Source organism: Suncus etruscus, chromosome 9, assembly GCF_024139225.1.
Source record: "Suncus etruscus isolate mSunEtr1 chromosome 9, mSunEtr1.pri.cur, whole genome shotgun sequence".
Taxonomy (NCBI): domain Eukaryota; kingdom Metazoa; phylum Chordata; class Mammalia; order Eulipotyphla; family Soricidae; genus Suncus; species Suncus etruscus.
This window is the reverse complement of record NC_064856.1, coordinates 91436637-91461716: the sequence shown is the minus strand read 5'-3', so window position 1 is coordinate 91461716 and position 25080 is coordinate 91436637.

The following is a 25080-nucleotide window of genomic DNA, read 5'->3' as shown; positions in this document are numbered from 1 at the left end:
TATGAGTTTGCTATTAAATTTCTGTATATGTTGCATTGTTGCTTACTTTTACTTGTTAAAAATGTATAGGAGGGTTAGCATATAGCCCATTTGTCTAAATTAAGTTCATGGCATTGAATGGTCAATATATAATTATACTGAGGTAAAAATATATATAATATAAATATTTTAGGTATAATATATAATACCGTATTTTCTGGTTTATAAGACGACTTTTGAAATAAAAAAAAAGTCAACTGAAATAGGGGGTCATCTTATACGCCAAGTATATCCCGAAAAATGTTTCAATATGCCACTAAATGAAAATTGTCTGAATATTGCCACAAAACGAATTTTTCAACTCGATCCTGCACCAATCACTGCAAGGCTGCTCACCACCTCTCTAACTCAGCCAATCCAAGCAGGCTTTTTATGCATGCTAATTAGACAATGTTCTGGACCCAAATCTACACTGTCAAAAGCCTGCTCAGATTGGCCAGAGTCAGAGAGGATGTCTATTACAGTAGAACCTTTGAACCTTTGCTTGTTGTGATTGGCTCACTGTGGTACATGAGCATAGGAACACATGCAGCACAGGAACGTTCTGTCTGATACAGCAAATATAGGCCTAAACCTGTTTTAACTGCAAAATTAGGGGATCATCTTATACGCCCGGTCATCTTATATGCTGTAAAATAAAGTATATACTATATATCATAATACATTATAATATCATGTTAGTTAAAATAAAGTATACACTTTCCTGGCTTTGTGCTCAGAAATTGGTTCTGGCAGGCATGGTGCACCATATGGGATGCCTGGATTCGAACCACCATCTGTCATGGATCTGCTGCATGCAGGGCAAATGCCCTACTGCTGTGCTATCTCTCCAGCTCCCCAAATCTTGTTTTAATGCACTATATTATTGTCATAATAACACAGATGTTTATTTGTCTGTTTACATGTTATCGACAAAAGAGCACTGAATCTTTCAGAGATTGATTAACCCACCAATATTCTATAGCAGTAAAACATAACCTAAGCTAAACATTGTGATTTGAAAATTTATTTTTGATTGCTTAGCAAAGTACAAATCTGAATCAGTATTATAGTTTCAAGCTTTGTTATTGTAACACTCTTTTTGATAAAAAAAGAGCTCCCCAAGATCTTAGAATTACTCAAATTTTTAATAATATTTTATTTAAACACCTTGATTACAAACATGATTGTGGTTGGGTTTCAGTCATGTAAAGAACACCCCCAATCTAGTAATGAAAACTTATGTATAATTTTTATTTATTTATAGTGATAGCATATTATTAGATGTATTAAAACATGACCATATATTCTTAATTTATTTAAATTTTATGCATTTATTTCTCTGAATTTTTATATTGCATATAAATTTATTGTGCTTCTATAGTACCTTTTAGCTTTTATTTTTCAAATCTCTTGAAAATAAAGTTTAGGAATGAAGTGGGGTTTGGACACACTAAGTGTTGCTCAAGGTTTATCTTGGATCTTTGCTCAGAAGTCATTCCAGGTAGTTCTCAGGGGACATTTTCTTGTTCCAGGGATCAAACACCTTAATCCTCATACTACCTCTCCAACCCTTCTTGAAAAATTTTATGTGTATTTTATTCCAAGTTTGACCTTTGGATTTTGTTGTTTTATTTTAGTTTGCTATATTGATTTTTAATATCACTACTAACTATATTTACTTTGTAAAATTAGACCTAATTATCCATTGACCTACATTTTAGATTAGTAGCAATGAAAACAATTATGTTACTCTCTTATTAATTATAGAAATTTTAGTTTTCCATTGTTGCATTTACTTTATCTTAAAATCTATTCAGCTGTTTTAGAATTGAGCCAAGCTTAAGGGAAAGTTTTGTGGTTTTTATTTTGCTTTTACATATGTTCCTAGGAAAAAACTTTAGTTCACTTTCATTTTCATTGACTTCATATAGCAATAATCTTCAGGTATCTTAATGCACAATAATGTTTTTAACTACTTCCTTTCTGATTGACTAACATAATTATACATACTGTTTCTTGAGGTGTAGATGAGTAGGAAGTTTCTCAAAAGAGACTGTTTTAAATATTGAACCTGCTTTCATTGTCATATCTGAACTGAATCTCATGCTTCATGTGATTTTGTGCACATCCCTTTTTGATCCCTTGTTGAGGATAAATATGTGATCAAATTAATTTTCTTTTTTTGATTCAAAGTTTGTCTTTTTAATACTTACAAAAAATTGTTCTGTTCAACTCTAGGTCTGCCTTATTCATTCACTGACAAGCTTCTATTTCCTGACTTAGATGAAATAGTTTGACATGGTAGTGAGGCAGAGAAAATTCTGACAGCCCTACAACTCATTCATTATCCTATCTTCTACTGAAATTTGTACTGGTTTACATTAAAGACATAAGTACCAGGATCAAATAAAAAAAAGAAAAAAGAATTAATTAAAAGAAAATTAAAAAAGAATTAAAAATAAAGGAAAATAAAGGTTTTCCATTTAGAAAGCAGTGCTATTCAGATATAAAAGAAGTGACATCAAAAATTGAGATAAATAAAGCAAGTAAACTTTCTGCAATAAAAAAAGTCATAGAAGAAAGTGAAATACTAAAGGTGTTTGCCTTTACCAAATGAAAACAGAGCACAGCAAATGCTGCTCGGTGTCTGTAACATTGTGAAGTGTAAGAGTGGTGATATCTGAGAACCAAAAGCAAAAACGTTGGTTCTAAAGAGGCCTTTTGATTCACAGGCATCAGCAGTAGCTTGCAAACTCTTGAGGAAGCATTTCTAGGACATTAACACTTAAGGCAAGAGACAGAAATAAGTAGGACAGGTACAATATGACAAGTAACAAAATAATCTAGAAGTCCTAGTAGCAAGTAGAGAGTTCCATAGTTTGCTATAAAAAATACTAGGGAACTGGATATCATGAAAAGAAAACATGAAGCCTATGAGATGATTTTAATATTTTGTGTGAAATTATATTTTAGTGTAGAATAATACTTTTGAAAATTTTATGAGTTGGTAAAGCACATTTGTCGTAAAATGTAAAGTCATTGTCTCTTTATATCTATATGTATATCTATATTTATCTCTTTCTCTCTATATATATATGTATATATATGTATCTATATATATGTATGTATATATATGTATCTATATATATATATATATATATATATATATAAACACACAGTGCCACCTCATCCCATAGCAAAAGCAAGGCAGTAAAAATAAACTAGTGATGAAAGAAGACCTGCAAATGAAAACAAACTAAAAAATGGTGGTTTCTACAAGAGTCAAGTTGCCAGTTAATTTGGTCAAGTTAGTATCAGGTGAGCATTTATTTCTTCCTTCTATCAGTAACATTTAGACACTGTAATATACTGTCAACAATAAAGTGCTTGATTCCAGATATAGAAGATTCATGGATGCATTACCGGATGTTCTGGGGAAATGACTGACCTTTCATTTTTTTTCTGGATATTCAGGTCTTTACCTTGTTGATCTTCTTTTATCTAAAATGACTTTGGATCATGGAAAAAACTTTCAAAGAATTAAACTTTCAAGATCAAGAAGGACCAAATTGTGTTTCCCAGAACTGACTTGTATAAGTTTTACTTCCTTTTACCTCATAACTCATATTTTGGAAATTATGTTGTTAAAAGGTAATAAATTGAAATTATGTCATTAGGGTGAATGCTAATCCAAGATGACTGATGGATTTATAAAAAAAATTAGAAAAAAATTTGAACACAGACTTGCAGATAGAAAATGATTAAAAGTGGCTATCTGGAAGAACCCAACTACTTAGACACACTGATTGTGGTTGGACTGAGGGAGAAGTGGAGCGGGGGGAGGGAGGGACTTTGGTGTTAAACCTTACTCCTGGATCTCTGCTTAAGGAATCCTGGTGGTATTTTGTGTTATCTTGTTCAAACCTAGATAGATTGCATTCAAGGCAAGGACCTCATCCCCTATATACTATCTCTCTGGTTCAAGTATCTTAATTTTTAACTTTCAACCTTGCAAGAAAAGGCATTAATGTCATTTAAATAACTTGCTTCTGTTCTTCCTCTCTTTTATTTTCATAAGAAAACTATAGCTAAGAGAAATCAGAATTTGTTAAAAAATTTATCTAGAATTTTACTTTCATTGGGCAACTTAAGGATGCTGAAATATTTCTGTGTTTTGTTGTAAGTAATAAAAGTTTATTTTGATGTTTAGGTTATAATGGCAAAGAGATTTAACCTGAAATTTATTTAGTCCTAATTTTATTTTGGAGAAGGGAGATTATTTCCTTTTCACAGAAATATTGTGCTGCTGTATTTTATATCATCTTCTTTTAGCAATTAATATTGCTAAAGAATTTCTGAAAATCTTTGACATGAAAATGTTTAAGCTTAATTTGGGTCAGAGATTATAAATTACACATTGTTAACTGTGATCTAAGATGATACTGAGGGTAATTTAGTAGCTATATGTGGTGACATCTATTTCAAAACTTTGTACAATTAAAATGTGCTCTCATTAGTCTAGAGAGGTATCCAATTGAACATTCGTCAGATACACACAGGGACACAAAACACATGCAAATCAATATTGAAAAAATAATAATATGAACCTTCAAGGAATGGACCTAGTAGATAGTATACTTGAATAAACTTTTTTTACCAGGGAATGTTAGAGTCATCTTAAAATTGTATACTGAGAATAAAAGTAAAAATATTTTCTGAAAAGCCTAGTATTAAATATAAATTTTTGATTAGTTAGTAAGTTTTCAAATTTGAGTTTGGGTTGCATTTCTCAGTATAAAGAAAGAAGAGCCTGAGAAAAGAGCTAAAAATAGTGTCCCTCCCTCTCTCCCCAGTCTTATTCCATTAGTCTACCCATTCTCTCTAAATAAATGATAAAATATTAATTGAATGTAAATTTAAAAGAATAATGTACTACTAGTATGCCTGGAATTTTACTATGGAGGAACTTCTCTGATTCATCTGTGATTAAAGCCTGCATTTATAAAGTGCACTGGTGAATTTATTTTTTTGGGCCAATTTCATTTTTAATCTAAAGAGTTTCACTTACCAATTGCTATTATATTTACAGTAAGAGCATTTATAAAACCTTGTTTGCATTGAATTTAGCCAAACTGGACAATTATCCATAGGAACGATTAAATATTTTTATTAAATAAATGAATCAGAAATCTCATCATGTTTTGAAGAAATCATGGACTCTGAGAAGAAAATATCTGAAATATACAAATAAGGATATAAGTTTATTACCTATCTTCTTGGGAAATAATGGCATTGATTATTGATTTATCTAAAATAAAGTCGTATTTAGTTAAATTTTAGACACTTATCCCAGCAGTATACCCATTGAGCTTCTCTCTTGCTTTTCCATAAAAAAACTCAAGGTTTCAATTTGAGACTCTCTATTTTCCTTCAACAAAAGGTATGCTTCAAATACTATAAAGAGTAAAAGAAACTAGACTAATAGCAAGCTAAGGAATATAGATCATTTGGCAAAGGGGTATAAAAGAAGTTACTTTGACAGAGAATGATACATTCTAGATAGATTACATATGATCTATTTTATCTGGTTCATATAATAAAATATTAGCATTACCATATTTTATTGGGGATTTTTTTCAAAGTTTTACTAAGCTATAATACTCTCCATATATAACCATTTATAAGTAAATTTTATGACTTCATTTTTCCTAACAGCTGCATATTATTGCATTGTACCACTTTGTCTTAATTCACTCATCCGTTCCCAAGCACTGGGTTGTTTCCAGATTTTGGCTAGAGTAAATAGTGCTGCCATGAACATAGTAATGGAGAAGGCTTTATCACATGGTGTTTTGGGGTTCCTAGGTATATCTCTAGTAGTGTATTGCTGGATCATACGGAAGCTCACTTCTAGATTATGAGAAATAGCCATATTGTTTCCTAGAAGGCTAACCAATCTACATTCCCACCAGTAGTGAATGAGAGTCTCTTTTTTCCCACAACCCCACCAGCTCTGGTTATTCCTTCTCACTGTGATGTGTGTCATTCTCTGTGGTTTGAGATGGTACTTCATTGTTGTTTTGCTTTGCATGTCCATAATTATTAGCAATGTGGAACATTTTTATGTGCCTTTTGGCCATCTGTTGTATTTTTTTTCTGAGAAAATGTCTGTTATTTTTTTCTTTCCATTTTTGAATGGATTTGATTTTTTTCTTAGTAAATTCTAACAGTGCCATGTATATCTAAGATATCAACCTTTTATCTGATGGGTATTAGGTGAAGAGCTTTTCTCATTCCATTAGTAATCTTTTGTCCTAGTCACAATTTCTTTGAGGTGTACATGCTTCTCAGTTTAATATTACTGTATTTTCTGGTGTATAAGACGACCGGGCGTATAAGACAACCTCCTAATTTTGCAGTTAAAACATAGGTTTAGGCCTATATTCACTGTATCAGACAGAACGTTCCTGTGCTGCATGTGCTGCATGTGTTCCTGTGCTCATGAACCACAGTGAGCCAATCACAACAAGCAAAGGTTCAAAGGTTCTACTGTAATAGACATCCTCTCTGACTCTGGCCAATCTGAGCAGGCTTTTGACAGTGTAGATTTGGGTCCAGAACATTGTCTAATTAGCATGCATAAAAAGCCTGCTTGGATTGGCTGAGTTAGAGAGGTGGTCTGAGCAGCCTTGCAGTGACTGGTGCAGGATCGAGTTGAAAAATTCATTTTGTGGCAATATTCAAACAATTTTTGTTTAGCGGCATATCGAAACATTTTTGGGATATACTTGGCGTATAAGACGACCTCCAATTTCGGTTGACTATTTTTTGTTTCAAAAGTGGTCTTATACGCCAGAATATACGGTAACATAATAGATTTCATTACCTCTGTGGTAAATTCTTAATCTAATGTTGTGTATGAAAAGCCAAGGTTGCACTTTTAGCCTGTAACCCCTTTTTTTCAAGTAATCTAAGTGTTCTTTGATATTACTTAAAATAAATAGCAGATTCTTCAAGAATTGTTTTATCCAAGAAGTCTTATGGGGTATCATCTCAAATTCTTGGGCTGTTACCAACTATAGGACAGAATCATATGATTATGAATAGGAATGCTGGAAATGGCTCTCACTCCCCAAGTCTGCGTTTAATTTCTTAAAGAAATGACTTTGATATATTTGGATGGACTAATTCTTCATTGACATCACTGCTGGTTTCTAAATTTTCATTATACTCAATTTTGTGCTGTGTATATGATGCAATGAGAGCTTAAGATTTTCCACAGGGGCTGGAGAGATAGCATGGAGGAAAGGCGTTTGACTTTCATACAGAAGGTCCTTGGTTCGAATCCTGACACCTCATATGGTCCCCCGAACCTGCCAGGAGCGATTTCTGAGCATAGAGTCAGGAATAACTCCTGAGCGCTGTCGGGTGTGACCCCCCCAAAAAATATTTTCAACAATAAGATAATAAAAGATAGTATCATATAAGGGTAAATGGAAAGATTGGAAAAAAAGAGAATGATAGAACTAAAGCCAGTATCAATGTAAATAAGTAGATTAGGTGAACTAAATTATATGGTTTATTTTTTTCCAAATTAGTTTTCCCAAATTTATGCCTTGCAATTTGTTTTCCCTACTTTGTTAAAATGTTCTGAAACATTTATTCTATGTCTTTAATGATATTTAGCTATTGTAGGCTCAACTCAATTCCCCTTAATTTCTCAGAATTTTTCTTTTGCCTTTTCTCTCAATTTTTTTCTTTGGACACGTCCTTTCTTTTCTACGTCATAATTTAAATCATAGGATTGACACATATGGATCACACACTATTAAAATAATAATTTTATTATAGCTATTACATATGGGAAAAACTTAAATTTTAAATCTTAAACAATATCTATAAAAGATGACAAATGCCCTTTCTGAATTATTGTTACTATTCCAATAATGCAACCATGTATATTTTGCATTTATATATTTTCCCAGGTGTCATTTTTGAATTATTACTTTCTTATATATCTACCAAGAAATTATTTTGGAATTGAGTATAAGATGTAATAAACAGAAAGGCAATGGCAATATAGAGGTAAAAATAATGAATAGAGATGAAGCAGAACGAGAAAGGCTAGAAAGAAATCATGAAAGAAAACACTCAATGTTTATCAATGGTTGTTAATTGTTACTGCTGCCACCTATTTAGAAACAAGTATATTTTCTATATTTAACCACAGTTAGAGTTCCAAAGAATTGCCTCCAGGCTGCGATGTTTTCTTATAAAAGTTAGGGTTCACAAAGTCAGATGATAAATTTTAATATATATATCTATTTTAATTATAGAACTAATTGTAATAGTCAATATCTGGATAACCCAAACTTCCAAAACAGAGAAATGGCTAAATAAAATTTTGCATATAAACAAAATATAAAACTCTACTATTAAGTAAAAATGGAATCTCAACCTGTGTTACACTTGGATGTAACCAGTGGAGGTCATAGTATGCAAATTTAGTCAAGTGGAGGTAAAATACTAAATTATATAATTCATGTGTAGTTTATAAGAAGGGAATGCAAAGGAATAAACACTCCTTTAGCTTTGAATAAATTATTGAAGTTACGGAATTCTGATGAGTGTTAGACTAAAGAAGTAGGGGAGTAGAGGAAGTGGCTTACAAATGACACTAGGACAGCAGTAAAGAGTTCTGGAAACTTTGGATGTGATGGAGATGCAAAATGCTATGCAGACCTGAAGCATAAACTGATATACCACTGTAACCATATTACCTCATGACATTAAAAATAAATTAATAAATAAGAAGTATAGTCTAGACTTGAGGATATAATACCCTAGCATAATATACCCAGGTGAGCTTTATTGCTTGCTGACAACTTTCCAGTTAGAATGTGTTTTTGGTTGTAACTATCTTGAGAGAGCAATATTTCAGCAACTTAAATGGCATGGTTGAGTTTGACCACAGGTTAAAAAAGGCGTCTGGTGATTAACATTCCATGATTCTTTGACTGCTGTGAATGTCAGATGCTTAAAGAGACTCGGATGAGTCAGCTTAAGTACATAAATTTCAGGCTAGAGAACTAGCTCAGAGGATTGAGGAAATATTTTGCAAGTAAGAAAAACAGTTTGCTGGGTCAGGGCGGTGGCACATCAGTAAGGCCTTTGCCTTGCATACTGCTGACTTAGGAGGAAATGCGTTTGGATCCCCTGGCATCCCATATGATCCCCCAAGCCAGGGACAGAAGAGACTTCTGAGTGCAGAGCCAGGAGTAACCCCTGAGCACCACCAGGTGTGGTCCAAGACCAAACAACAACAACAACAACAACAACAACAAAAAATACAAAAAACATTGATTCCAAGCACAGTATGGTATCTAACTATGCCACTAAGAACAAGAATAAACTTGAGCAAAGATTCAAAACAGTCCTAAACTGCCAGGTGTGGGCCCAAAGAAAATGAAATTAAGTAAAGGAATACATATGTTACTATTGTGAAGTGAACAGTTAAAATTGTATATGTTTACTATTCATCACTGAGATAAAATTGTATAGCTATGAGATGAATTTTATTTTAACTTTATTATGTTGAATGTAGGATCTAATGCATGAAAAGAAAGTGTACTACTTCTCACTATATGTCAAAGCTCCATAAATTTTGTTAAAACAAATGCATAATGTTCCTTTTAACTTCTATATCTAACAGTACTGTTAGTTACTAGTCTCTACAAATGACAGTAAGTCTCCAGCACTAACTTCCTAGCTGTGAAATGATCATTGATGCCTCTGTCATGTGCAACAAACTTAAAGATGTTCAGTCATTTTCAGTAACCAACTTAGTGATAATTCAGGATTATTTGCCATTTTTTTCTTGAGATATGTAATTTTAATATACATAATTCCACGAACAGGAAATCCAGGCAAAAACTTGAGATACAGTTCTCTGTGCTCCATATGTAATAATGATGCTAGGACCTAGCAAAATGATGGCATACAAAAGACACAGTACTTTTGAGAATTTAGTAACTATCTGTTGACAAATGATTAGATAATCTTTTCACATTCTCCCTGGGTTCACTTGGCGTGTACATAATAAATTTAAAGAGATATTTATGCTATCTTAGTATAATGGTTCATTTATAATAATATAAATTAGAGGTACATACTAAGTTAATATTTAAAATAATCTTGAGTCTGATCATTTCAATAAAGAATTTGTCTCAGATCCTATTCAGCATGAAGGTTGATTATCTGGAGCTATTATCAGAGAATTCAGATATCTTAACTGTACCATTTGATAAAATTTCATTTGATAACATTTTTCTGAAAAAACTGCAGACCTGTGAAAAAAGTTAAGCACTTCAGTGTGTTTCTTCCTATGATGCAATCCATCAACTGTGGCTGGAATGGAGCTGCTGTGGCAGCATACATCATTAGCAGACTCATCCCATTCTGGTAACTGAAATCTCCACAGTACTCAGCTGTGGTTCCCACCTGGTGCCAGAAATGCAACGCAAAGACAGAAACAGCAGAAAGAAAATAAAACAAGAACAAGAAGCTAGGATTTGAGCCAGATGAAGTTGAATTAGCAGAGGGCCTGGGAAAAATAAAATCTAAATTCTGATGGGTCCATGGCCAAAATTTATCTCTGGAAGTGTTGAATCTCTCTCTCTCTTTCTCTCTCTCTGTCTCTCTCTGTCTTTTGCTCAAAGTGCTTAAAGGGGGTAGGGAAATAGAGAAAAGGAGATAGAATTTGGATTCTGGAAAATTATCCATTAGGCCCACTGCTGAGTTGAGAGGAAACGCAGTTCACATCTGGAAGGAATTTTGAAGGAGTGAAAGCAAGTTAATCCTGGGAATAGATGCTGAAACTTTCCTCTATATTCACATTTTCCTGTGAAAGGAAATCTTTGAGAGTTTAAAGAAGATAGGAAGGGTGGCAGGGAGATAGTTCAAAGAACTGAAATAAGTGTGGAATTGAGGTCTCAGTACAGTGGGACTAAAGTAGCATGATAGCTCTAGGACTACACCCCATTAGGCCTGCAATACTAAAAGGGATTGGATCTCCAGTGGATCTCCAGTGCTTTACACACTACTGGGGAGTCCCACACACATTCAAAGAGAAGATGGTAGAACACAAAAGAATTTTGTTAACCTCAAGATTTATTATTGTTAAATTTGAGGGGTTTGATTTCAGTGGTTTTTGTGATGAATAGTTAGACTGAGATGGATTGGTCACCCATAGCAGAAACTAGAGTTATTTGGCATCAGATAGAATGCCAATACTGAAGAAGAAATTATAAAAATATTCAATACCTTTGAAATAGACTAGCATGGTTAAGAGACAAAAGTATGGGGCAGGAGAGGTGGCACTAGATGTAAAGTGTCTGCCTTGCAAACTCAAGCGTAGGACTGACCGCGGTTCGATCCTGGCATCCCATATGGTCCCCCCAAGCCAGGAACGATTTCTGAGCGCATAGCCAGGAGTAGCCCCTGAGCATCAAACAGGTGTGGACCAAAAACCAAAAACCAAAAAAAAAAAAAAGAGAGACAAAAGTAAAAGGGGATATAGGATAGATTATTATTTTGTTAAAAATGATCATTAGTGACTTAATAGCTTTATGAAAAGTTATATGTATGTACGAAATATAGTATATTAGTATATTATATATAATAGATACATGTATGCCTATATATATCTATATATTTTATATTTTCAAGGGAAACATTTTTAGATAAAAAATAGAAAATTGAAATTCATAATCCACATATATTGTGTCTTTAAATTTATATTTCTCATATTTTTTCTTATTTTTGTCTGTCTTACACATTTGTTGTTGTATCCCTTTATAAAAAAATGAAACTCATTAGTTTACTAAGTAAGATAAATGGCAGTAGTATTATAACAGAAAGCATATGCACCTCTATCTACCCTTTTTAAAATTTATTACATATATTCTAAATATTTTTCTTACTATTATTTCAGTTTAGTTTTTTAATTTTTTTTATGAAACCTTGATTTACCAAGTTGTTTCAAGTATTAAATGTTCCAACACTAATACTACCACTATTGTGGTCTCTCCATTAATGTCCCTAGTTTCCCTTTTTCAAGGTTGTTTCTTAGAAGGTACAAAAAATTTTACTTTATATTGATTGTTACAACACAAAGGCAAATGGGATTAGCAAAAAATAGATCAAATAAAAGTCAATTTGTGATCATTTCTATTATATCTCACAGTGGTATTACTAAAATCATTGAGGATTTACTGAACTGGTTGATGCTAGTTAAGCTTTCAATGTTACTACTTTTGCACATTTAGCTTGGTTGTTTCCCACACAACTTTCCCATAAGATTTTCTGTGGACCTATGGCACTTACAGTACCAAAAACTGAAGGTGTCCTGTGGCTGTGTTTGCTGCCATATGCTCTAGAGGAGCTATGGAGCTGGAATAATTTTATTGCTTGGGTGCTTGATGATCTTCATTTAGGGAGTTGTGCAAATTTTTATGTTGGAGGGTATCATCTGTGCCTGTAGACTGCTGTGCCTTCAAGTATAAAGAAGGTTTAGCTGATCCTTTTATGAGAAGGCCCCAGGTTTTTTTTTTACTAAGATGTTTATACATTGGGAAGATTTGACAGCATCATCTTACTCTTCTGGAGATTAGTATATATTCTACATTTCATTTTGTTTGTTTGTTTGTTTGTTTGTGTTTTGGGCCACACTTGGTAACCACTCAGGAGTTACTCCTGGATATGCACTTAGAAATCGCTCCTGGCTTGGGGGATCATATGGGATGCCAGAGATCGAACCGTGGTCCGTTCTGGGTCAGCTGCATGCAAGGCAAATGCCTTACTGCTGTACTATCTCTCCGGTTCCATATTCTACATATCATGAGGGGTACAAAATGGCTTAGAGAATCTTAATATTTATATACCTTAGTGGTATGGTAATTCTATGCCGTATTTATCGTCCAAGCTCCCATATCTCTCAACCATTTGAGACTCTTTCTGTCTTTTTCTCTTTATCACTTGATAACCTTCATTCAATTATTAGTATATAAGGACTTGTTTTTGTTTGCTATTATTTATTGCTTCCCTTTATTTTTATATGACACATATAATTTAGATCATGAAGTATTTGTGTCTCCCTTTTTCTGATTTATTTCACATAGCATTATAGTTTCTAATTCAATTTATATTGTAACTAAAGGTTAGTTTTTTAAAAATTCTTATAGCTAAATTGCATTCCATTGTGCATGTATACCACAACATCTTTATTCACCTGCCTGTCAATGGACACAGTTTGTTTTATATCTTTTCCATAGTAGATAGCATTGCAATTAATATAAGTGATCATGTGTCTTTTTGTTTTTGGTTTTCCTTAAAACATACATGGCACTTTTCAGAACTTAACTTGTGGCTTTATGCTCAGGTATCAGTCCTAGTGGGGATCAGGGAACCATATGGACTGGTGAGGATTAAACTTAAGTCAGATATGCAAGACAAGTTACTCACCCATTGTACTTTCTCTCCAGCCCACTCATGCATCTTTTTTAATTAAGATTTTATGTTCTTTGAATTGATACCTAGGAGAAGAACTGGAGTGTCCTATGATTGTTATATTAAAAAATATATGTCCATATAAGAGCCAGAGCAAAGCACAGAGAATAAGAAACTTGCCTTGTATTCAGCCCATCTGGAGATGTAGATGAAGGAATTCTTCTGAGAAAGGTGATAGGAGTTTCATAATAAAATTGAGGAGACAGTGAAACAATGCTATACTAAAGCATAGAACTACATTGGAACTTTGCATGTATTGAATGTATGTTAGATGTCAATAACTTCAGAAAAAAATTCTAGGGGTCAGAGCCAATAGCACAGTGGTAAGGCATTTGTTTTGCACGTGGCTGCCCAGGACGGACCTGGGTTCGATCCCTGGATTCCCATATGGTCCCCTGAGCCAGGAGCGATTCCAGAGCACAGAGCCCTGAGCACCACTGGGTGTGACCCCCCCTCAAAATTATCTACTTTTTAAAAAATATCATGTTTTGTCTATTGAGGCAGTTCTTGTGATGATTAGAATTACTCCTTGCTCTGTTCTCAGGAGACCAAATATACTTTGTGTGATTAAACTCAAATCATCCTGCATGCAAGAACACCCTATCCTCCATACTATCGATTTCATCACAAATCCTAGCCAGTCAAGCATAGTTGTGATCAGAACACATAATCAATAGCTTAATAACTCAGCATTAAACCAACACATCAATAATTATTTTTATAGAAACACTCACAGTTAATTAAATTATTCATCACTAATTTTGCATTACAATGCATGGTGAATGTTATATAAAAGGTTTATAGTACCTGGCTCTTTTCTGTAAAATTTTGATAACTCATGGATTGTACTAAGGATGTAGACTAAATCCTGACTTGGATTTAATTATCACAGTATTTAACATCAAGAGAAAATTAAATATTATAATCTGTTAAAGAAAAAAATTCATGAGTTCAGTTCAAGGATAATAACAAGGATGATACAGTCAATGGAGTTGAGAGAAGCAGGGAAATGTGGAGAAAGACAGAAATTGAGGCAAGAGAAATTATATTCAGTTTATAGAAGTTTCATTTAAAAATATTTGAAAATAATTACAAAGACAGTGGGAGATTAGCTAGATCAACTAGAATTAAAGCAACTGGATCAACTATTAAAAAAATAGGTACTACACTCCCAAACAAAAGCTTATTTGTAATTACTCAGGTTCTAGATTAAATCTATCACCACATATTCACTATTTCTATAATAGTTTCATATTTTTGACTCTGCTTAATCAGATGTCTCTGCCATCCCTAAGAATAAACTTAAAATAATAGTTTTCCAACTTTTCTAGTGTTTTCTTCAAAATTGCTTTCCACCCATATTTAGGATTTATCCAGAGAACTCTTTGTATTTCTTTACATTTGTATTGTTTTCCTGTCTACTATACTTACCTGAGTTTCTAATTTTCAAATAGCACAGTCTATCCAAACTTCATCTCATTCTTTCTTGTTTTGCCAAAATTTTTTTGAAAGCATGAGTCAATATTTAAAATAACATACAGAAATTATACTGTTAGATCTTAGGATAAAGCATATTCAGAAATTTGCTATTTCCTTTAAGTGTTACATGTACCTAAGACATGAGCATCAAATTTATTTCTGCAATACAAATTGCTTCACATTACAGTTCATTTGAAAGAAGGTTGCCATAAACTTATATAAAAAAGCTCTCAGAACACAATGCTTAGCTTAAATGTCAACTTCTCATGAGTTAAATCAGTATTTTAATTGTATGGATTATGCAGATTTACAAGAAGAAAAAAAACCAAGATAGATTGACCTCATCAGCATAGGTGTTTCAAATGAGGGAAGTTAATATTTAAACCAGAACTGTGAAAGAAATGCACTAAAATCTAATATCAAAATACATTTGAGGAAAAATAGCCTCCTGATTCTAATTCCTATCAAGAGTGGAGAGGACATTAAATTATATCAGAATAATACTATTAGAATAATGATGTGATCTTCCATACCATTTGTTCATTCATGCAATTTGCATTCAGTAATTATTCAAAATAATAAGAAAGGTACAAGCAAGTTAAAATACAGCACTAGGTATTTGAAATTGCAGCCAATGAACACAAATATATATATATATATATAGTTATAGTATCTCTATATACTTATGTATATACACATATATAGCAATCACATATTCTGTATGCAACATCTTCTGAAATTTTTCCATTCTTCTATCATTTTGTACTAATCTAATAAATTTTATCTTTATGTTCAGAGAGGTTAGATAAATTACTGAAGGTCATCACCTTTGTCAGTAGCAGAACATTTAACCCAATTTGTCTAGTTCCAGAGTTGACCATAACTTTTTCTCCTTTGTTAGTTATCTCTGGTAGACAAAAATTGCAATAATACAAAATATTCAAGGAAGTGAGTTAGCATGTCAAAAGAAGTGACAAACAAAAGTGTCTAATTGTGTTTAAAAAATACTACCATCCTTTAAGAGATCACAATTTTATTTTGTAATATATCATTTAATTCTTATGGGAGTACCTTATGACAAAAGAATTGAAAAAATTATTAGTGAATATGTAGATAAAATAAAATTGTATGCTGTTGGAAATTAGTTTACTTTCTATTGAAAATATTGTGGAAATATGTGGACATTGGTGAAGGTATTGATGTTGAAACATTGTATGCTTGAAGCCTAGTCATAAATTTTTTATTTTTAATTTTTTTATTTAAGTACCAATGTTACAAAAATGTTCATTGTTGGGTAACAGTCATACAAAGTTCACCATCCTTCAGCAGTGCACTCACCTTTTCTTTCACCAGTGTCTCATATTTTCCTCCCCTCCCCGCCACACTTGTCTCTAGGGCAAGCCTGTCAAATTATGTAATAAAGGGGCCGGGTAGGTGGCGCTGGAGGTAAGGTGTCTGCCTTGCAAGTGCTAGCCAAGGAAGGACCACGGTTCGATCCCCCGGCATCCCATATGGTCCCCCCAAGCCAGGGGCGATTTCTGAGCACATAGCCAGGAGTAACCCCTGAGTGTCAACCGGGTGTGGCCCAAAAACCAAAAAAAAAAAAATTATGTAATAAAAATCATGTAAGACATTTTCTATGGCTTACTATTATCTGCATATCTATTCTTACTCCAGTAAAAAAGCAAATACTATTTGTAGGACATGTGGCCTCTATCAACACTATTCAAAATTGTGCCTCATTTCTTCTGACCAGTTCTACTTCCAAGGCTTGGTTTTCATGATTCAACCAAGTTTCTTAAACTGATGTTTTATGACTCTAAGTGTGTTTGTCTTTGAGTATGAGGGCCCTCTGGCTCTGTGTTGGCTTTTTTCACTACCCAATATAGTGGTAACCTAACCCAATATTCTGAGATGCTTGTGAGTAAAATCAAAGCTTGTTAGACAGACCAATAGCACTCCTGGCTCCTATTTTCATTCTGATTGACTTGGGAACCTTGGTTCCTGACCCAGAGCTAGTTCCTGACAATATTAAATCATAAAATAATTTTAGCAAAAACGATGCTAGAGTGGCAATTGTTGTCTACATAGGCCCAACGAAACATGGGGGACATGGAAAGAAAAAGCCTTGGCATAAATACAAGGAGACCTTACCTTTGAAGTTTTCTGGCATAAGATCAACTCTAGGCTCCAGGCATACTGGTTGTCCAACACAATTCATTATCTGTAGTGACAATACACTTTTATTTTTCACACAGTCTCTGCTGTTGGTGTCAGGTCTTCATATTTAGAGATCCTGGAATCTGTGCATACCCTACATTGAAGTCAGGATGATGCAGAGCGTCTTCTACTTGTACCTTACCATTAGAGGACAATGAAGAAAGCCCTGTCCTGAAAGCAGTTCGTTGTTGTTGTTGTTGTTAAATCTTCCGGGTGCCAAGGGAAGTCTCTTTTGAGTAGGTCAATGCCAGAGCAGTGGTAGGGTCTTCCCTGGCAGAAGATTGCTTCCAGGTGATGCTACAGACAATCATGGTTTTTTTTTTTTTTTTTTTGTAGATGGCATCCCTGGTTCAGGGGTGAATGGAGAATGCCCATTCTTCTGAGGCCTGAGCCAGCTCATTATGACAATGTTCAGGGTGTAAGATTCCATTGCATTACAAGATTTGTGTGTTCCCATCTCCATTAGATAAGAACTTGTTTGTATGTATAGTATTTTCCCATTTTACTATGCCTATGCAAAAGAGGAACAATACCACATAGTGTCATTTGTTCATATGGGGGCCGCTAGAACAAATCCAACAATTCTCATGACTTGGTTCTAACATAAACTTTAAACTGAGGGATTCTTCTACCAGAATTTCTTATTGAACAAATCACAAAGAGAAGAACAGACAAAACAGTGAGGAAAATTTTCACTGTATAAGAGAATATTTTATAAGATTTATAGATGTTAAGGAAATACATATAAGATATTCAAGGTAAAAAAGGGTAAATATGGGGTAAAGATGGTTGGGGTGAGGGAGTAAAGGACTAGAAATTAACTTGTAGGGCAGTGGGCAAGGACAGAATACAAGATGAACATTTTGCATATGCAAAACATATATTAATTATAGGAAATACTATTAATATAAACTGTTTGCACGAGGGCACTAACCCCCACTAACCTCCTTTTCTGTTCTGGAGGCTAGCTCTTGCCTGCATGGGATTTGGGGAGACCCCAGGCCGAAGGCCTTCTCCCTAGCTTGGGGGGTGCTGATGGCAGGCCCCCAGCCATCCCCCTCTTTCCCCCCGGACTCCAGGCCTTCTCTGGATGCCGGCCCAGGCAGCCAGAAAGGTGGGTAATGGGAGAACTCTAAAGGGGTCCCAAGGCTTTCCCCGCCCCTCCCCCTCCACTAGGGGGAGAGTTATGGGGAGGAGGGTGGGCAGATGTCTGGCTTCCCGTTCTCTACCGAAGAGATCACAATTTTATTAAAGAAAAAGACAACCTGTGCATGAATCAATTAAAAAATGATACATTCCTTTATTGCAGGATATTTTACAACTGATATTTAGAAAGAGGGACTATTAAAGCAAGTGTTAATGCTGTTTATGTTGTTGTTGTTGTTTGTTATTTTAAGTGCTTAGTCTGATTCTTTATGAAATCTAAAAGAAATCCAGGTAGAAAGATCATTGGGCATCATTTCTTGATAACTTGATCAGGACATATAAGATAATTGAATACACCTATATTAAATTGAAAGAACACAGTAGGATTTACATTCAAATCTTTTTCCAATCTAAATTCCTGAAAGGCACTAGATTTCTCTTATTCTCTTCAAGTAGTTTAAATTTTGAATTAGAAAAATCGAAGTTAGGGATTTATGTGTATTGTGGCCTTTTCCTTTATGAGCTGAATTAGAGATGAAGTGTACAATATTTTTTAATAAAACTGTTAATGTTAATTTATTTTCACTATACGAAGTATCATATGTACCTCCACAACTATCTGAAACAATTCATTTCAGTTCAATGTGATTACAAATTATATAAAGATCTAAAGAAACAAAGTTTAGATTTAGTAAATGGGAATATAAGAGTAAGAGTTTGCATTTTTATTCAGTGCTCAGATGACATTGCTACAATTAATCAAAGCACTGTTTAATAGTTGTTGAAGATCAAGGAATTTGTTTTGTTCTACAGTCCAAATATGGCTTTCTCTAAATTTGTTTGCATTTATATCAACTGGGACATATACTAGGCTGATTAAATAGTAGGAAAGTTGGACATATACTGTTATATACTAGGATAATTATATTTAATTAAACATAATATTTAATCATTATAAATATTAACTTAAATAAATCATAATTTTATAATTACATATAACATAATGCTATATATATACTAGGAGATTGTATAATAGGATAAGTGACATTTACTGTGTAATTAAAAGAAATAAAGACAATAGAATAATTTCTATGAATAGATGGGTAGGTACTTTAGATATAAATTCCATATAAATATCTATTATGAGAAATTAATATATGATCATATTGGCTAAGATATCCCAGTCTATCCAAGGAGGAAAGGAGCTGAAAGTACAAGCTTTCATAAAAAAATAGAAGAACAATTTCTGAATTAAACCAAGATTATGTGATAAAAAATTTTTTTGTTTTGTTTTGTTTTGATTAGATCTTCAAAGATTTAGATAATATTCACGTATGGCATGAGTGACTTAGTTCAATGAATCCTGCAATGTAAGTGCTAACCTTATATGGAGATATCTTACAGACACAGCCAGAAATAATTTTTAATCAGATCACTTCTGTTTAGTCAATATAGAAGATATAGTACAAAATACATAACACATAGAATATATCAAGTATGAATGCCATAGTGGAGATGCTCTAAAACATGTTTTTATTAAATTTCAGATTGCAGTCAATAAAAACAAAGCTCATTAAGAAAATCTCACAATTATTGTGTCATCATACATACTATCATTAGTATTAGTTTTCTCACTTAGTCTATAACAGAATATTTTGTAGAATTCTATAGAATGTTGTAGAATACTGTTGTAGACTAGAAGAAAAGCTCCCAAAAAGCTTTTGAATGCTTATTGATCTAATTCTCTCTCTCTTCCTTTAGTTTCTGGGCCACACCTGGCTGCGCTCAGGTGCTTATTCTGGCTCTGTGCTCAGAAATCGCTACTGGCAGATTCGGGGGACCATATGGGATTTCAGAGATTTGAACCTCTGGCTCAAATTTTCTGTCTTATAGATAACAATGATACATTTACATTGTCCCAATTTTCCATCTGTTGTCCTTTGGGAGAGGGGAGAGAGAGAGAGAGAGAGAGAGAGAGAGAGAGAGAGAGAGAGAGAGAGAGAGAGAGAGAGAGAGAGAGAGAGAGAGATATCAAAGAACCAAGTAGTCAGGGAGTGCTGGCTCAACATCACTAGAAATGGATGCTGAGGCCCAGTACATTCCTTGGAAGCTCCACAAAATGTGTCTAAAAAGGATAGAAGTTAATGAATACATGAATGTCTGTAAGAAGAATGCTGTCTTTCTGTGGAGGTAAATAATTTAGGGAAAGGACTATGAATTTTAACAAGATCTGACTTATTCAAAGAAGAGTTGTCTGATAGTAACTGAGTGAGGAAGTTGCATGTACTTTGATTATTTGTTTTGTGTTATTTTTTTTCTTCTTCTTCAGATAAATGTACTTTAGAGACATGGGAATAGGAATGTACTGATTTCAACAAATCTCTGAGGTCATTGATACTGTTGCAATAAGGAAGCTATAAGAAAACATGTACTTTGCTATCATCCCAGGAATAAAAGACAAAAGTATGTAGCTAGTGCAATCTAAGTGAAAGATGAGAGCACATTTTTATCTAGACTGGTTAAGAAAGATTAAAATGCTATCATTGGTGGTATTATTTTATCCATTGTAAGAGATATGCAGAGCAAGTGGAAAGAGGAAATGTGTTTCATAATACAGCACAGATATTGTACCTCAATCCTATTATCAAAATCAGAGGTGGGTAGTGCATAAGAGCATTAGATAGGAGGTAGTTTATAATAGGCGATCTTTATAAAATGTCTGATTTTAGTAACGTGCCTCCTGGCTTAAGCATTTGCCTTCAAAGGGCCTGACTCATTCCAGGTGCCAGTGTGCAAAACAACTTTGTTGGAGGCATTGTCTCTTTAGCTGACAGAAAACCTGACTTGTAAAAATATTTAGTTATAATATTTCTGAATTTATTTGCTGGCTCCCTTGCATTATTAGGGCAAGATAGAAAAAATGGAGCACATTGTTTCATCCTGCAAAAGACACTTTTTGGTTAAAGTGGCTATTGGAACTTTTAAGAGTTATTTTGTTTTTTCCCCTTGTTTTTGGTTTGTTTGTTTAAAAATTCCCTATTTTATTTTCTTTAAATGAGAGAAATGAATGTTTCATATTTTATAATTTGAATAATACTGTATGTTTTTCTGCTAAGAGGATTTCTCAGATAATCTTCAAGACCTAAAGGATTAAGAAGTCATAAAGGCATCAGGGCTTTTGAATGTCTGGCCTTGTTAAAAAAATAAGAACTTTTAATTAAAATATTATTTTATTAAAATATTCCACTGATTATTCTATTATTCCCTTCCAAACCATCATGAATGAATCTCTATAGCTAAACGTTAAATATTTGTTTACTATAAAGTAGAAAAAATTTTGCATTACTCAATTAGTAGAGTTCTTTTCTTTCTCTTTAGTCTTCTCTGCCAGTTAAAAAAAAAAAAAACAGGAGAAAGGAGGCAAGCAGTACGATGTTGTATGTTTTTGCACTGATATTTTTCTTTAATAATATCCATCTGTATTCCTTTACCTTTACTGTTTATGTCGGATAAAAATATGAGAGTGGACTATACTTTTTTAAGCTAACCTCTACTGTGCCTGAGAGATGAAATAAAGATTAAGTCATTTTCCTTGAATATGCCTGTGGTTGGGTTTAAAATCTGGCACTGTTTATGAGTACTATCATATACCATATACTGCACACTGCCAGTTGTGCCCCCCCCCAAATAAGTACCTAAATAGATAAAAAAATAACCTCTGCAGTTAAAGTGTAGAAATTAAGATATATATAGTGTATTTTATTTTTTACTGAGTAAACATTATAGCTGATATCATTGCAGTCAGATTCTAAATTCACTATTTACCATCCAAAATATCTTAAAAATGCTGAGCAACTTTTCCAAACTTTAGCTTTCACCTCCTCAAAATTGATGTAATTAGAGAGATAACCTTCCAGAGTTTTCCTGATTATCAAATATTATATTACCTATTAAACACTTAGCTTGAAGCTTACATGCAAATAGTTTGGAACTTAAAAGAAATGCATGGAACTTTTTTGAAGTAGATAGTATTCATTATCTTTGCTCTGTAAGGAAATATGCTTACAGAGATAAAGACATCTAGACATCTCACAGAGTAGATACAAAAGAAACCCTGTCCAGGTCACCTTCCTATTAGTCAAAAAGCAGTCTTTCCTTTCCAAGTATCTACAGTAAAAATTTTGTTTCTACTAGTATGTGTTTCCCACATATTATGAAGTTCTTTGCCTTGAATTGAACAGCTATAACTCAAGTATGTGCTAACATTTTTAGAATCTATGTGCATTTAATTTTGAAGATTAAGGGCTCAGTCCTATAAGAGTGTACCCATTTTTTTAGTCATATTAGTTCACATGTCATTAGTCATAAATCTGGGACTGCCCCCTCTATGTCTGGCCAATCAGCTATAAATCAAGAATCCCCAAGCCCTTATCTTATATTCAGCACTTTGCTAGAATGGTTCTCAGAAGTGAGGGAAACATTGAATTCAAGTTGCTAAATCTGTTGTTATAAAGTATTTAATCAAGAGAATGGGTAAACTATCATCTGAAGAGACTCTGAGGATAAGACCTAGAACTATTTTGAGGGCAGGATCTTCTGTCTTGTGAAGTTGCAGTATTCCACTTTCCCAAAATATAGATGTGATCAACAGCCAAAAAGTTTTCCTTAAAGTTATGTTACTTAGGGTCCTGAGCGATAGCACAGCCATAGTGCATTTGCCTTGCACACAGTCAGTCATTCCAGGAAGTACCTCTGTTTGATCCCCGGTATCCCATATGTTTCTCAAACCAGGAGCATTTTCTTTTTCTTTTTTCTTTTTTTAAATAATTTTTAAATAATAAATGAGTTACAAATCTGTCACAGTAATATTTTTGGTACATAGTGGCATTAAGTCAGGGGTATCCCACCACCAGTGTTGTCCTCCCTCCACCCCAGTTCCCAGCACCTCCCCCACCCCCCCAAGACTGCTAGGGTAACTGGTCCCCTCTGTGTATAGCATATTGAAGATTGGCTAACGATTCTGTTGTCATTGTCTTTGGGTTTGGTATTTAAGTCTGATCCTTTTTTATTTCTACTCATTGTTCAAATGACTGTTTGGTTCTGGTACCTTCCATTTTTCTTTCCTCTCAAATTTATGAGGCAGAACAAGATGATTCAAGTTATGTGGTTCTGTTTGAAAGAAAAAAAAAAGAAAAAAGAAAAAAGAATAAAAGAAAAAAACCCATCAACAAACAATCAAAAAAACCCCAGGGAGTCGAGGTTATAAATACCAATTTAAAAAGAAGAAAGAAAATAAAAGAAGAAAAATGTAACAAAAAAACAAAACAAACAAAATATTTAAAAAAAAAACCTACAACAAAAAGAAAACAGACAAAACAACAAAAAAGAAACAAAAATCACAAAAGAACAAGACTAGCAACTATGAAAAAGCACCACAGTAACAAATACAATAGCCAAACAATAACCATGAGAATGAAAGAAACAAAAAAAAAACAACAAAGACATGCAAAGAAAAAAGGAAGGAAGGTTGGAATGGCAAGGTTTTATTTTTTTGTTTGTTTGTTTGGTTTGGTTTGCTTTTGCATAGGCACAGTGAATTGGGGAAATTAGAAAGGGAATTCCCTTGGCCTAAAAGATACAGGTTTTCTCGCCTTTGAAACATACTTTCATGAGAATAACTACAGGCTCCATACATGCTCCTTTTCACATGCCAAGGACTTTTTATGGTGCCAGGAAACTTTCTGCTCAGTTGTGGATGATAGATTCAGGCCTCTATCTTGAGATCTTGGTATTTGCACAAGTTTTAGGATAAAACCTAGGTTAACGTCTTTCTTTACAGTTCTAGTAGTTCTGTTCCATCACTGTTGTTGTAATCGGTCTTCTGTAATTGGTGGTCTTGGTTTTTGCACAGATCCTAGGATGAAGCCTAGGGTAGTCTTTCATTATTTTTCCGGATGATCTGCTCTGTCGCAGTTGTCAAAATCAGACCCCTGGGATTAGAGATCATGGATATTGTACAAATCCTAGGCTGAAACCTAGGCTAAGGTCTTTCTTTTTGGTCCCTGGATAAGTTTTGCTCAGTCATGATTGTCAAAGTCAGTCTTCTGTAGTTGGCAATTTTGGTTTTGCACAGATCAAAGGACACTGTGTCTTTTGATTTTATCTTAACGTTAGGCAGTGCTTCTCAATTATTTTCTGTCATGTCCCCCTAGGAAGAAGAAAACATTTTTGCCCCCCCCGCATGACTGTAAATAGATTATTTATTAAAAAAACAACTTTAACCTGCAAAACAAAAATATATAAAATAATTTGAGCTGATTTTTTTTTTTTTTTTTTGGTTTTTGGGTTATACCTGGCGGTGCTCAGGGGTTACTCCTGGCTGTCTGCTCAGAAATAGCTCCTGGCAGGCACGGGGGACCATATGGGACACCGGGATTCGAACCAACCACCTTTGGTCCTGGATAGGCTGCTTGCAAGGCAAACGCCGCTGTGCTATCTCTCCGGGCCCTTGAGCTGATTTTTTAATCAGAGGCGATGTCTGGATTAATGGCTACAATGAGCAAGTTTTGCAATGCATAGCTTTTCGAAATGGGGTTTGAAGCAGACACAGCAGCTCTCAGCTCCAGAGACATACAGACACATAAACAC